This window comes from Vespula vulgaris, chromosome 2 (genome assembly GCF_905475345.1).
Source record: "Vespula vulgaris chromosome 2, iyVesVulg1.1, whole genome shotgun sequence".
NCBI classification, from domain to species: Eukaryota; Metazoa; Arthropoda; class Insecta; order Hymenoptera; family Vespidae; genus Vespula; species Vespula vulgaris.
This window is the reverse complement of record NC_066587.1, coordinates 8974816-8991091: the sequence shown is the minus strand read 5'-3', so window position 1 is coordinate 8991091 and position 16276 is coordinate 8974816. Positions and strand designations below refer to the sequence as shown.

At 32.9% G+C, this 16276-nt stretch overlaps 1 protein-coding gene across 1 annotated transcript in view; it reads left to right on the top strand.

Moving 5' to 3' along the window:
- The window catches only part of LOC127061575 (alpha-2B adrenergic receptor), a 103734-nt gene extending 89155 nt beyond the window's left edge, over positions 1 to 14579 (top strand). The window contains exon 5 of the transcript XR_007780899.1: positions 10128 to 14579. The gene's annotated coding sequence lies outside the window, so the exon portion shown is untranslated. The remainder of the gene's footprint in view (positions 1 to 10127) is intronic.
- Positions 14580 to 16276: the final 1697 nt, after the last annotated feature.

Below are 16276 nucleotides of genomic sequence, written 5' to 3'. Positions count from 1 at the left end.
TTGGATTGTGAATTTATGCATATGCAAAACTATAGAACTTTTAACGAGTTGCCTTGAAAAATGTCTTTTTGATTTGTATTTCCTCCATTTCTATGTTATGGTTGTAAGGTGTATTTTAGTTCTCCATGTTTTCATTATAATATTGAGGAGGAATTGCATGCGCGTGTTAATTGTGTATATTTGTAGTATCTTTTGTAACCATATGCGTGAAACAGAGTCAAATGCCTTTTCGTAGTTCATGTAGCATATGTAAATATTTCGTTGTCTATTTTATAATTATACTCTTTATAATTAATTATTTTTTATGTAATTATCTCTAGAATTAATTATTCTTCTCTACGATTTATACTGTATCTTCTTTGTTCTTATATTAATATGTGCTGTTATTTAAAATGTCTACGTATTTTTCTGCTTATTCTTCTTGTTATTATTTTATATAAAGTTGGTAAGCATAGTTTGTAATTTGTTGACTCTTATATGTCCTCATGTTTTAGTTTACTGTTTTTTCCGTTATTTTTTTGTGCAAAATGTTGGGAATTTATATGGATGCTCTCTTGTTTTATTGATACTGTGTATTAAATATAGGTATATTGTGAGTTATTTGTAACATATATTGTGTACGTATTCAATTCATGGGTATTGCCAGTGTATTTTGTATTATTTCGTAAATTTCTGACTTGTGATTATATGATCTACTTATTATATGATGTTCTTTTACTTTTGTTTTTATTCTTTTATCCATGTTGCTCCTTTGTTATGTATTTTTTCTGACCATATCTGTATCCAGAAATGTGTAATCTGTTCTCTTATAGGTATTATGATCTCTGTATATTTGTATGCATTTTCTGATAAAATAGCTTTTAGTTGTTCTTGAATAGAGAATTTTATTTTTACCTTAGTTACAATTTTTCATATCGTATAAGTCGTGCGTATATTACTAATACTTATGCGTATCAAGGATTTGTAGTGTAGTTTCATTAATATTGATGTTATTTATATGAGTATTAATAATTTTTATTATGCGTTTTAATTTTTTCTTTTATCAATAATTTTATTCCATTAATTCCATTAATATGAATATGATTTGTTAATAATGTATTGTTTATGATATCGATTTTTTGTTATACTCTTTTTTCGATAACAAATTTCTTTTGGATCAATTTTTTTCCATAGGTTTATGTTTGTTTCTAATTTAAGTGTGATATCCTATATGTTCGTTTGGTATTTTTTTATTGGTTCTATGCGTACTAATATGTTCTATAGTATTTCTCGAATTATCTCTATTTCATATATAATATCTATTTCATGATATATGTTTGGTCCTGATGTCGTGCGCACCTCTTGTATCTTTGGTTCCGGTGTTACGTATGGTTTATGAAGTTATAAGTTGCATGCTACATCTGTTAAGATTTCTTTTAGCTCATGGTCTGTTATGCTAATCATTTTCTGTGGTCGTTTAACTTTCTTGTTATATTTTATCATTTATCATTCTTTCAGTGATAATTTTTTATTGTTTATAATTATACCTTTCTGGTTCATAAATTTTTGTTCGATAATGTGTTCTACTAATTGTGAATAAAGTGTTATGAATAATCTATGTAACTCCAGTTTGTATTTCAATACTACCGTCTCTATTTTTGTTGTGAGCGCATAGTAATAGCGCATAACATCTTTATTCATAATAATCGTCGCGTTTTCTTTATTTGCATGTTTTGGTGGTTGTGAGTTGTTTCCATAAAACATCCAAGTTGATATATATTATCTGGTCTGTTATGTCGACTGTTACGTTTTCGGATGACCTGGCAATGTCCCGCCTGTTCATTGCCACCGATGGCTTGTCTGCTGTCGTGCCCAACATTGGTTCCAGGCACGCCTTGGCGATCCCCAATCTGCGGCTCTTTCCGTTTTATCTTCATTTTATTTATGGGTTTGTCTTTTAATCACCTCTTACATCAAGCACGGATTACTGTAGGGGAATTCTGACCCGCTTATTACACGTTTTTATTATCATTATTATCATTTTTATCGTTATTATTATTACTATTATTACGATCATTATTATCATTATTATTATTATTATTATCATCATCACTATTTCTATGCTGCCATGATTATTATAATTATAAGAGAGAGATTGTACAAATATATACGTGCTTACATAAAATACACTTCTTTAAAGCTGTTCACCACCCTTGAGTTTACAATGGTTTTCGCCAACAAAGAATTTAAACGTAATTCTTCACCGATTCTGATGAATAAGTTCGCTCTTACAAATATCGACAAGATATGATAACAAATATGAAGTACTTTTCCGATTTCATCCGTTACTGCATTTTCTTATCTTTCTGCTTTATAATTGTATCAACAGTTTGTAATATTCGTATTTATTTTTATTTCGTTTTTATTTATATCGGTTTTGTTTTGATTCTTATTAATTTTGTAGAACTGTTCATTTGTTTGAAATTCTGTTATGAAATCGATATGAAGAAAAGTAAGCATTCGCTAATTATTCATTTATGTTAACGTTGCTGTTTTTAAAATAAATAAATGTCAAAAAAGATCAATTCATATACGAACTCATTTTATTTCGGGAATTTGAAAAACCAAAGTACGAACAAAAGAGTCTTAGCAAATATTTATTATTCAAAAGCGTACTAGACTTTCCAAAAATAAAGAAGAAAGATAAAACATTCTACATTTTTTATCCATACGATAAAACAGTCGCATATAAGCTATTCTTATAACTATCAATCCTAAGTTTTTAAATATTTACATGCTACCATTGACTTTATTATTGTAATATAGAATGTATATAATGTGCATGATAGTTAATTATGTTTTTGTTACTATGATTATATTTTATATTATATCACTATATTATATATTATTATAATAGTAGTAGTAATAATAATCATATAAACTAGTCCTACAAGAGAAATTGCAAAAGATAATAACGTTGGGGGTTCTATCTCATAGATAGCGTGGAAACGAATTCACGTGTTTTGATATTTAGTACAGTAATATATAATATATAAATATATTCACTAATTACTATATTTGATAAAAAAAGTTGACAAAATTTTATTTTTGTCCCAAATTTATATACCAGTTTTTATATATATATCAATTATATTTATTATTCTCTATGGATTTATCGTGAACCAGCGCTGCTTCTTAATACAGATTATTACGAAATATGTGCCATCACCAAAGAAGGATATAAAGGATATAAATAAGAGAAACTGAAAAATATGAGTTCTCAACCTACTAAATAATACTCAAACCCACACTAAGCCGATTGTTAGGTTACACATGAGAGCGTTACTACACACGCTTATATTCCAATACGATAGGCACATGGTAGGAAAACTATTCTCCTGTTGCGCTTATAGTTCATATTTTGTCCATATCTGTCGCTCTGCCACACACGTTGCGAATAAAAAGTATTCAACCTTAACTCCAATCCTTTTAAGGTCTTAAGCAGCACTACTCCCACTACTCCTTCTACTACTACTCTACTATTACTTTCACTCTCGTGACAGAATTTTCAATAATGAGTAAGAAGCAATCCCGGAACAGAATACTTTCATTTTCTATACTTATAATATCTCAACAAATGCACTCATATATTTAAATAAGTTTTTATCTCACGAAATCAAAATTCACAAATTCCATTTCGAAAAATCTTTAATTCCCTTGACGAAATACTTGTTATGTTCGTAAAACATTATACTAATAATAAGCACGCATACATGCATAAGCACTATCGTACCTTAAGGTGTGTAAGTAGGTCACATAGCTATGTTGCGAAAAATATTGTGGCAGCTCGTTTTAAGATACTGAAGAGTGAAATCGTTAAAAATTTTGTCATAGTTATTTTTTTGAGTATACTCGATACTATTCGTTCCATTTATATATAGATAACTGTGTAATCATATCCTTTCTCTAATTTTTATATTTATATATTTATTTTTGTCTTACATTTTGGAAATTGTAATCATTTGAAGCCCTTTAACAGTCTAACTTTAACAGTCGTAAAGAACTGTATTAAGATTACACAGTTCGTTAAATTTCAAAGCTCGATAAGTCGATTACGTATCAATAAAAGGATGCATTGTATTCTTATAGATATTTTCTATAACTTTCGTTAGGCTTAAAATATCAATTCCATTTAAAAAGATTATTATAACCACTTTTATTAGAATCATTTGTTTATGAAACCAATAAGATCGAAGATATTTGGTCATATCGTTTAAAATGAAACACCTTATATAATTTCCATCTTTTTCTCCTTCGATGAAGAACGAATAGACAGTGAATTTCGGGGAAGCAAACTTTATTAAATTTGATGAGCGAAAACTGAGTCATTCATGCGAAATGATTTTCTGCAAGAATATGAAATTGCGAAGCAGATGTTGTTTGACTGAAATCGAACTATGCAGATGTCGGAAGAAACCGGACGTCAAGCGGTTACCTCATTCGTGACTACTTTGCATAGATTTGAAACAACGTTTACTTTACCCTACCGGATCAATCTTCGTAACACTGGACGTACGACGAGTGTTTCATTCGACCTGTTATTCCAACGTATCTAGCTTCGTAATGAAGGATAATTTCAATGCATCTAACTTCCTATGCAGAATTCTATTAAAGTCTTCAACTTGGTAATCCTTGTTGCGTTAACATATGCCTATCTTAAAAAGAGAAAGAGCTATTAACCTCTTTGAACTTTTTCCTTGAAATCCTTTTACACTTCCTCACAAGAAATTCTAAGACTGCGGTGAAGTTAGAGAGAGTAGGAAAATCGATATTACTCGACTTAACGTAACGCGTATTGTAATACAACGTAAGTACCGTCCACGAAGTAAGCTAATCGACAAAGAACGTTTTGTCTCCCTCAAAAGTACTTTCAACTTCTTATTTGAAACGAAATGCGATTACCAACTCATTGTGTGTTTCTTCCTTGGAGTTCTATTAATTTTATGCCATGAAAGTTATAGATAAAGGCGAGAGAAAGTTTTTCATTTGTAGTCTACTTGGTCGTTCGATTATTTGTCTTCGGTTACTTTAGTTAGATGGTTGAAGCTTTGATATTAACCCGAGGCGTAAATGCGCTTTGCCAATAATCCTTTTTAACCTTTTAACGATGGGATTTTATTTGACAATGTATATTTACTTTCGTAAATAAATTCAAGTGATGATGAATATACGTGTCAAACATAGCAAACAATAAATACATATACCGTAAATTTACATTAATTATAACAAAATGACAAATATTACGAGTCAGATTATTTAAAAAACTAATAATTTTATTTTTCAAAAATTCATTAATGTAATAAATGTTATTAATACCAATTTAAAAGAGTAATAATTTAAATCAAAAATATAATTTAAACAAAACAGGAAAAATTCATATATATGGGAAACAAGGAATAAAAAGAGAAATAAGAAGTATACTCAGTCCTTAGAGTATAATATTTTTGAAAGTAAAGTGCGACAGAAGCGGAGACATATATATTAATTAGACTGAGAGAGCATTACAATTTTCACAAAAAATGACTTCAATTTTGTGCAATGTTAATTCATTCGACTCGAATATAACAATATTTTTATACAAATTCAAAAAAATCATTGCCCATTTGATTTCTCTATTCCAATAAAAGAAATACATTTGCCAAAAATATCAATTTAAAAATATCAATTTTATAGCAAAAGATTTCTCTCGCATGACGAATATAGTTGTTATTATTCCAGAAGTGATCATTTCCTCATGACGAGTATATTCATCAAACATCGTTAAAAGGTTATATAGCACATCATACTGCAAACGTTGAGGCATTTGGACGCATTGTGATCATTCTTTAAGATAATTATATGATAATCGAAGGAATCTAACGACACAGAAGAGACAGTTACTCAAAGTCAAGCAAGAATCGGAGACGGATAAAATCGACTCAGCTATCGTAATTCTGTATTAAATATCTTCATAAATTTCATGAACTAAATTTATTTCACCATTCCTATTTTGTAAAATCATCTATAGATTATTTATATATTTTAAAAATTATATTGTTATTGTTTTCTAACGTAAAATATGTTTTATCGATTGTTCTATCTTACTACGTCAGACAGGTACTTTGTACATATGTTCCATAGCGACTCATATCAATTCCCAACGTTCCATCAAAGGAATGCCGAAATTCGAGAACAGACTCATGATGGATACACTCTCTCGCGTTTGAATCCGTCATCTTTTTAAAGAACGTTATACACGTATCTGGGTCGTAGTTTACAATCGGATCGTTAACAGAAGATGATCGTCCAGAACAACGAGGAGTATGCGTTTGTATCTGTTCGATTGCTTTAACCACATAGACCTATTTGCCAGCCTCCTCGGATTCTCGAATCCTCTCACAGACTGTACCTTCATTTTCGTGGCTTTTCGATTATTCGGAGAAATTAATTGGGCTCTATTTTACTAAACAAACGGCAAAATTAAGAAACAAAGAAACTATATGCTCCTTCAAATATTTTCTAGTTTCTACATTTTATTTCACTATACACAAACTTTATTATTACCTTATTATTACTTTATTTATTGCTACTTAATATCAATCTATTTATTAAAAATATATAAAAAAATTACATTTTCATATCTTTCGAAGTTGAAAATATTACTTGTATACGTTCTATTAATTTATTATTGCAAAATGATATCGTCGATTTCTGTAACAAATCGACAGCAGCAATTATTCAGTTCTATTAAACTTCGGAATATCTTGGAGCCGTTCTCGAATTTTCAAGACCCGGATGAAGTTTTAAAGAGGTATTAAGACTACTTGGATTTTCATACAACACAACAGTCTGGTGTACGAAATTTCCAGTTCCTTTTCCTTTTCTCACAAACGCGCATATACTTACACACATTCTCTTTCTCTCTCCTCCCCTCTCTCTCCTTCTCTTTCTCCAAGTTCCGAAATAACGCAAGAAACGTCTGATCAAGGTAAAAGAAAAAGTGAGAGAATGGGTAACCGTATAAAGGGTATAGATTTTAGTTAAGAGCTGCGCACAGACTGCGAGGAAAGCTTCGAGCTTTAAATCAGTACGATATAAATCTATGATTAAAGCGTCTCACCAGCATGCATTGTACAAAATATTTTCAGCTTCGTTAAAGGCACATATTAAAACTTGCATGCTAATGAAGCGACCTTATTTTCTGCACTCCGTAGTAAATTCTCTCATTTGTGATCTCTTTTTATTCCACTCGTTACTCCAACCTTTCGAGTTTATTCATTTTCTTCACATCATATTTAATTTCATTTTTCTTACTCATATTTAGCCGATTCCGTGAATACATTTCTTTAAAGAAAGACAGAAAGAAAGCGAAAGAGTAAAAAAAGAAATGTATAAGCATACGACGTAAATTCTAAATTTATTATAATTTAACTCACAGTGCATCGTGATTCGTTCGTGTGATGATAAACGTGATATAATTTCGATCTGCGTAAGACTTATGTACATACGTAAAACGTATCACCTCGGCTCGCTTGCTCTTTGCCAGAACACTTGACTGTCTATTAAAGCAGATAGAACGTGAAATAAACATGGAATAAATGTAGAATAAACATGAAAAAGAGAAATTTCAAAACGATACAAATTCCATCGACAACAAACAAATATCGAGGCATTGAGTAAAAAAGAATAGCTTAAGCGATGACATACTGGGTGAGGATAAGCGAAACTATCGATATTCTTTCTTTGCGAATAAGTACATCGATAGCTTTCATTTCCATAGAAAGTGGCGTTGGTGACCCAGCTTCGTCGTTTCCTCGACTCTTTATCAAACTTTCAATGACGGCTAATGGGTTTTAGGATCTCTGAGAAAGATCCTTTAAAAAGAGAAAGGATAGGAAGACGCTTTGGATATCTCGTTCGTTACTACTCGAGTGTAATTAGCGAAGTAGAGAAGAATGCATTTCCCTTTGCGATTGTCCTTCGAACTTTTGAACAAAAAATATATGGAGATTGGACATCGATAGGCTCGATTTGTTTCGAATGAATTTTAATCGAAATATTTATAATTATTAATGCATTTGATGATTTTAAAATTGAGAAGATATTTAAAATTTTTCCCCTTCTAAATGGAAAGAATTAAGCCAATTATTGAATGATAACTGTACTCTTCATCCTACATTTTGCCAATAAAATCAATAAAATCGGATACTCTTTGCAAGAGTTAACGCGTTAACGAATCGTTTATCTCATGGCTGGAGGCTCTCACTTCGAACGGAACTTTTGTCAAACACTGTACGTTTGTTGTACATCGTCTTTATGCTCACGTACATATACATACATACGAACATACGTACATACAAGATCCGGAGTCTGGACTATATTCGAAACCACTCTACGATTCCAACGTACCACCGTACCGCCCGAACTAGTTTCGTATGCATGAATCGTTGACTCTCGAATAAATTGATTAAACTTAAAGTAAACGTACCTACACGTACAGGATGTGCCCGAATGTCCCGCGTTAACGGGTCACCGAGCGTTTATTTTTCGAGACTTGAACGAACGACAAGTACGGAATCGCTTGTTATCCTTTTCCTCTCTTCCTTTTCTTTTTATCTTTTTCGTTCATTCCTTTCTTTACTCTTCAGGCGATTACCAAAACGAATGACAGCCCGGAAAATCAATAAACACATTTTCGTTATCGCGCAGGCGAATTATTGACAGAGAGAGAGAGAGAGAGAGAGAGAGAGAGAGAGAGAGAGAGAGAGAGAGAGAGAGAGAGAGAGAGAGAGAAGCCTAGAAAGAAAAGGATATTATCGATCGAACGCTAATCGGCTCTTTATCGAATAGCATCTCATCTTTCATTCGTCTTTCTTTCAACATTTTACCATTTAATAACCACGTTGTCTTATTCATCAGAGAGTAGATCGATCGTCGTTAATGACGTAGTAAAGAAAAGAGACCGAAAAATTTTCCTTCTCTTTAAGATTTCCTCTATCCAATCCAGCTAAAAACCGTTCAGATAGTCTGAACCAAACGCTATTCAGTCGATGGAACAGTATTGATCCGCGTGGAATAGGAATCGTTTACACTATCTCCCGAAATTATGGATACCCTTTCTAGGAGAGAAAATTTCTTTAAAGATAATAAGATGATAAGGAGAATAAGAGGCAGAGGAACGATAAAGAATATGTTAATTATATTTTAAATAACTCCATTAATATCAAGAACGGGAAATGCATAAACGAGTATATGTGTAATTCAAAATAGAAAAAAGGAGAAAAATTCAGTAAGAGAAACATACAAAAGAATTTATGAAATATAAACAGCGTTTTTCAACGAGAAACTGACGGAACGAACAAAGGAAGAAGTGCAATAAGGAGAAATGATCAATGATCACCATTTGTTCGTTTTTCATAATTTCTATGACAAAACACATCTACCTTGGGAAAAAATTTATCTAATAGTGTATCTACAACATTGAATTAATTTGTTTATTGTAATTAACGAAGAAGGATTAAGAATTTATTCTGATCGCGACCAATGTATTAATCATTATCGTTATTTCTGGAGAAGCTTTGATTCTCACAAAATCAATGAAAGTACGATTTTGAATGAGTCATTAAAAGCGTCGCTATTAAAGTAATCCTTGTTTTCCTAGCTCGCGAGATCGCGGTCAGTTGAGCTGGGCACATGTAACCTGCTTTCTCGCACTGTATCTAATTGCCAATCACCTTCGCATAATGGCTCGAGAGCCAAAGCCACGGTGGTCTATCGATTACTATCGGTTTACGGTCACCATTAGAGTCGATTAACACAATTCAGAGAAGTCGAGTGAAGCACGGAGATAAAGATGGAGAGAGATAAAGTCCTTTCCTAAAGTGTCCAATATATAACTTCCCTTTTATCTTCCCTCCTACGTTACCTACAACCGAAATTTGGCATCCATTAGAAAAATAAATAAAATAAATAAACTGTCAAGAATATTAGGAAATATTTTATTTTTTATTATAAATTTAAATCAAAAGAAAAATAAATACGAGAAAAAGAATCAATGAAAAATTGATCAATGAAAAATATTTGAGAAAAATCCTCTTCGCGTGTTACAGGCGTTGCTGGATTAACGAGAGCCGGATTACGTGGTATTCCTCTTAGATCTCGTACTTAAATCTTGAAGGAAAGGTTCAACGTAAAGCACAGACTCGTTTCTACTCAAGCAAGAGTGAAGGTGGTGTTGGTAGTCATAGTGTCAAGCAAACACAGGAGAAAAAGCGGAAATACGGCTCTACCAAGAAGCGATTCGCATTTGTTGTAAAACGCTCTGAAACAAAACTTGAATGCAGGTTTAGTCTTGTTCGGCGGTCTCACAAAGCCGTATGCGTCCAAACTAAATTGAATTGCATTGAGACTTGGAAGTATGAGTCACAAGCGTGCATGCTACTAAAGGAAAAGAGAGAAAAAGAAAGAAGGAATGTATATGTGGGGTAACGGTAAAGTTCTACAACAGAACTGAAGTCTAAATAATAGAATCCGGCGCGTAAAGGAACAAGTGTCTTCCTTGTTGGAAAATATACGTCACTATTCTCATGCATTAAAAGTTTATGATTTAATCGTATATGCAAGTATAATCTACAAAATGTAAAAGACAATGTTCTCAGCATTCTACTTGTGAAATGAAATTATTCGCGAGATGTTACAAAAGAGAAAGAGAGTATGATCCTAACCTCAAATAACAATTGCAGAACGCTAAATCCGTTTCAGTGAAAAATAATCTACGTTTTTCTTTTTAATAAGAAGATAATAGAGACAGGGAGAGAGAGAGAGAGGTCTTCGGAGTTCTTTAAAAATTATGATTCTTGCGAAAAATCAACATCGAGTTAAGTAGCTAACGCGTAAAATGTGGATTGAGTTGGTTCAACAAGTTGCATACAGCGCATACTCCCTGGGTAGAGTGTTTAGATAGAACACAGCGATCTGTCTATATCAATTTTCACTTTACGTTATGTCATGCAACACCGATGAGAGAGGGCTGTACGTACTTCTTTGGACATCGACATCAACAATAGGGAGACGAGTGCCACGTGTTGCACGTCTTGTTCTCCACTCATCTAACGAGCTATGAGAGCCTTGTAATATCTCTTTCTAGCTTTTGCATACATATATATGTACATAAGAAAAATATTTTAAGTTAAGTAGATATTCACTCTTTATTATGTTTTGAAATTTCCTATATATCTAATAAGTATTTCGAATAACAATCTAGAAGAAAGAAAATAGAAAAAGAACATCGAGAAATCTCTTTTTTCTTTCCAGGGAATTCATAAAAGGTAGCAGCATTTTCTTCTTAGTCTCTACTCGGCCGAGACTCGAACACTCGAAAACGTTATTTGCCTATCGGCCGTGCCGTTCCTATCGAACACTTTTCACGCGGTCCATTCGCTACAGAACCCCTTCGGGACTCGTCTAACCGACAAGAACCACAATGGTTACAGTTTCGCTCGTATAGTATCTACAGGATCCGAAAATAGAGAGAGAGGATTGCTTCGTTCGAAACGATCGATCCTCCAAGAGAGGGAAAACGAAAAAGAGAGATAGTGTCGGCAAGGTAACACGATTCAGAATGCTCCCTCTTTTTCACCTATCTTCCTGCAACCTTTATATATTTATCAGGAATAAAACGTTCATGCAAGTAATTTCTTTGACATCCTAAGCGAATTAGTGCGAATTGGAATGACGGACGAAATAGAAAATCAAAAGCAAAATTATACTCGAACAAAAGTTATTTGAATTCGTAGAGAATTTCGTATATCTGGTAACAAACAAGCAATACGTAAAATATGTGAATACGTAATAGGAAATTGGACAAGAATGAGTGGTTAAAACGTTCTTACTCGGTACAAGAATATTGTTCTTAATATCTGTTACTGACTACCGTCGACCAACAGAGCCCGTCCGATTCATTCAGAATACATGAAATTGAATAATCCCTCTTTATTCCAGGATTCATTATTCCCAATGCTTGCTCTCTTACACATCCATTTTCACGTTTGCCTTTAGAACTCTAGCTGGCTAAAAGATTAGCGAAATGATTCGTGGAAAAGACATGAAAATCTTCAAGTTTCGACAGGGATATTTTCGAGAAAAGTAACTTTCGCTTCCATCTCTCACTTTTTTGTTATTTTTCTTCGTTTCTCGCTCGATTTTTCTCTTTCTTTCTGAACGAAATAAATTTTATTTAATATCTGTGCAATTAATTACAAATTAATTTTATACGTGAATAATTTAAATGACAAAAGTTTAACGAGTATAAGATATAAAACCAACGTAGATTTGATTGAACAAAACACAAAACGAGAAGCAAGAAAAAATAAACGTCCGGCAGAAGAAGACAAATGATAAAAGGACTAGAGAACGAATGCTTTGAGTAATGTGCCACAGCGGCAGATTTTCTACGTTCTCCCTTCGTGTACGATGCGATATATCGGGAACATAAAGCACGTGCGATATATCACTTCCGCGCCGATAGGAACAACCTAGACGCATAGAACAGTACAAAGTTTTAGAACGTTAGGAAACATCAATCACCTCGAGAGAAACAAGGCGGACGCCCAATGCTTTTGAGAAAAGTCCTCGAGTTTGCTCCTGTTGATGACGATGCGTTTCATAGATGAATGAGTGCTACAAATGATACGATTCAATGTATGTTATTTCGTCGGACATCGAAATCGTTGATTATACTACTTTTACCTTCAAAACTTTTGTTGTACTCAATAGATTAGAATTGTTTTGTTCCATATATATATATATAATATTATTAATTCGTTTATAAAGTAAACTCTGGATAACAATTTGAGATCATCTCCGAACTACCAGCTCCTATCACTTATACGTCGATCCCTTTTCAGCTATAATCGTACCACGCCTGGACAGATAGGAGTAGGAAAGACAAGGGGGAGAGAGAGAGAGAGAGAGAGAGAGAGAGAGAGAGAGAAAGACGCAGTCACGTAGCCGGCAGGTATATTATAGCTACCTTCGGGCGGTTCGGTGCGTGCTCGAATTAATTGCTTGGATCTCGATTAGCGTTCGGTTGGCTCGCCCAGATTAGCTGTACATGACTCACGAACCTTGATGTTTAGCCAACGCGCCGATATCTACGAGTAAATGATTCCTCCTCACGACACTCTTCCTTCCTTTTTCCCTATTTTCTTCTTTTACGATACGGTCGTAATATTTCGAACAATCGATGATATTTTCCAATCAGAAAAGACAAAATAAACAAAAGTTATCATAACAACTGAGTAATACGATTCAAAGCATAACTCTGTTGTCGAAATATAATCATATGAAGTTTCGTAAAGGAACAATCGTATTTATATTATACACGGAAAAAAATGAAGAAAATATAAAGTATTGTATTGCGCGCCTGTATTATTTCATCATTGCTCCGAATTTATTATCCACCGAGACTGATAAAGAAAGAAAAATAAAAAGAAAAGGAAAATTCTCAACAGTCGCACAACCAACATCTTGGAAACAACATGGAATTACCCTAGGTAAAGGTGAAAGTGGAGTTTACGAGCCGAAAAAGTAGCGGGGATGGATCACATATATAAAAATAAACAAACACGGTTATATCTCCTTGTGACATCGTCTAACGTGCCTCAGTCGCGAATGATCCAATACATTTTTCATGAAATATTCACTTCGAGATAGTAGCCAATCTCTCGTTGGTGAAATTTATCTCGAGAATCTATTCGCGTGAAACGAAATACCACATTCCTTAAAAGATTATCGCGTAAAACTTCGAGAAGCTTTCTTTCCTTTTTCTCTTTTTTTCTCTTTCGTTCTATCCAGTTACTTGCTTTTAATGTCCTACTGGAATAAAAAGTATTATAGTAGATCGTAACAACCAAATAACGATCTCGCCGTTATCTCCGATCATTCTGCAAAGTTACTGCCAGATTATGTTTGAGTTCATAGACATAGTATTTCCGATATGACTCATAATACTCGCTAAATGTTCACCTTCGTTACTAGTCCGAGAAATTAAAGAGAAGAAGAACAGTTGATTGTAAGATAACGCGGAAATTTTACCACCAAAAAGTTATCTATGTACGAGGTAACATTTACAGTTCTTGATAATTCAATGCTGTAATTTTTTCTCGCATTTGTCAATGGTTCATAAGATAACGTTAAGCATGTATTTATTACGGCAAGTTTTAATCGAGCTTATCGTTCATATAACAAAAAGCAAGAGTCGTCAATAAATTTTTATTTTCGATATCGTATTATTCAATTTCAATTTTTGTTTTTTTTTTGGTTTCGAGTTTTAGGTCGAAGATCAATGCCTAAATGATGTTTATCTATTCAAACAATTTATATATTTATACGAATATTTTCTCAATAAAATAGTTCAAAATTAAAAGATAGCTCATATTTACTTTTATCCGAGCGAACAATAAAATGTTCAAGTTAAAATTCAATGCCATTCTTTCGCGAAACAGTAACCCCAATATCATGTTCGATGGATAAAATAATTCAATAAATGAAACAACCCAGTGCACGCTTTTTATCATGATTTAAAAATAAAAATGTAAATTGTGTTTATTTATATATATTATTACCATTCTATATATTTAAACAAAGAGAATTATCTATACAACAAAAAAATATGTTTTCAATAAATAAAACGATCATTTTTGTTAAAAACAAAATCATCGTAACAATATTTTCAACATTTTTATAACATTGATAACTATTGCATTAAAATATCTATAGAGTAGACTCGCTTAATTTTATGTCAAAAGATGGTATATTTGAAAGAATAATTATGTTTTAGTTATTATCCAATCCTATAGATTCTATTCAACAAGCAATACTTGTGCTATCTATCTAATTTTTAAAACCCATCATTATCGCAACATTACTTTCATCCATGAAGAAATAACGTTCTGTAAATGTCAATCTATTTATAACAGCCCTACCAATTCTTCGGCGTAACACAAACAGCATTTATGTACCATTTCGATGAGCATCAATATTAAACGTTTAAACATGCGGGACGATATTAAAGCTAGCCGTCGTTGTTGATAACGATGCTACACGTTAAAAAGAGAGAAGAAGAGAAAATACAAATTTCCAAATAATATCATCAGAAACGATTAATAGGAAATTTGTCCATTCGATCAATGCATTAATAATGTTAAAATGGAAGAAGCATTAAACGCGGGATATCGTAACAGTCTTTCGAAAAATTCACAGATAATCGATTCTATCCTGCGATTTCATTTTTTATTTCACTAGCCCTGCAGCGAATCGTTAACGATAATCGCTCTTTCCATTGTCCCGTATATCCTCGAGGCTGCTCGTTGCAGCAGCAGCGGCAGCAGGAGCTGCAACGGCATTATAGATTTCAGCATACATTACAAAAGGAGTGGTTGCTGATACACGAAAAGGAAGATAAAATAATTGGCTCATAGCCAAAAGAGATTAAAGAATGCGTTGCGTCTTTTCTTTTCCCCCTTTTATTTTCCTTCCTTTCTTTCTCCACAATGTCTGAAGGCAGTTTTTTTTTATTCCAAAACAAGTTAGCTCCTCGAGCCTTTTCTTTGAGCGAACATAAAGAAACTGCGATTTGTTAACGACGCACGCGAAAACGAGCTTCCCCATCCTTTTATATTTTTTCTTATCCTTCTGAAGTTTGAAGGAATTCTCCAGAATTTAAGTTTTTCAAGAAAATCCTTTAACCTCGTTTTTCCTAAAAACCAAAGGACTTTGTAGAAAAAAGTGAAACAGGTGCCCGATTGGTACGATCAATAAAGATGTCATTTACTCAACGAAATGTCATGGTCAAAAAGAAGCAAAGAATACAGCGAACATCTTGTGTTTATCGTCGGAATGAGACTTCATATTGCTGGTACGTTCCGGAAAATTACTCACCGAGATAGAAGTATTAATATATAATCTTACTCTCGGATGGAAATTACTAAGTATATCTCGAAGTTTCCCGCGTGCAGAGAGCCTCGGATTCACCTGTGGTCTCTACAAATGAATGTTTTAAACGCGTCGGTCCTTTTCATTCTTTTGTTAGGTGAGTTCTACAGTTTCAGCGCATTTTGAGCTCGAGAAAATATTCTCTTTTCTTTTTAACATCAGTATCAATGTAATTTCGTTATATTATTTTTCACTTTTCTTAGGTTCTTACTTCGTATATATAGTTCTTACGTTTTTTTGTTGTACCTATACTTTCATTGTTTTA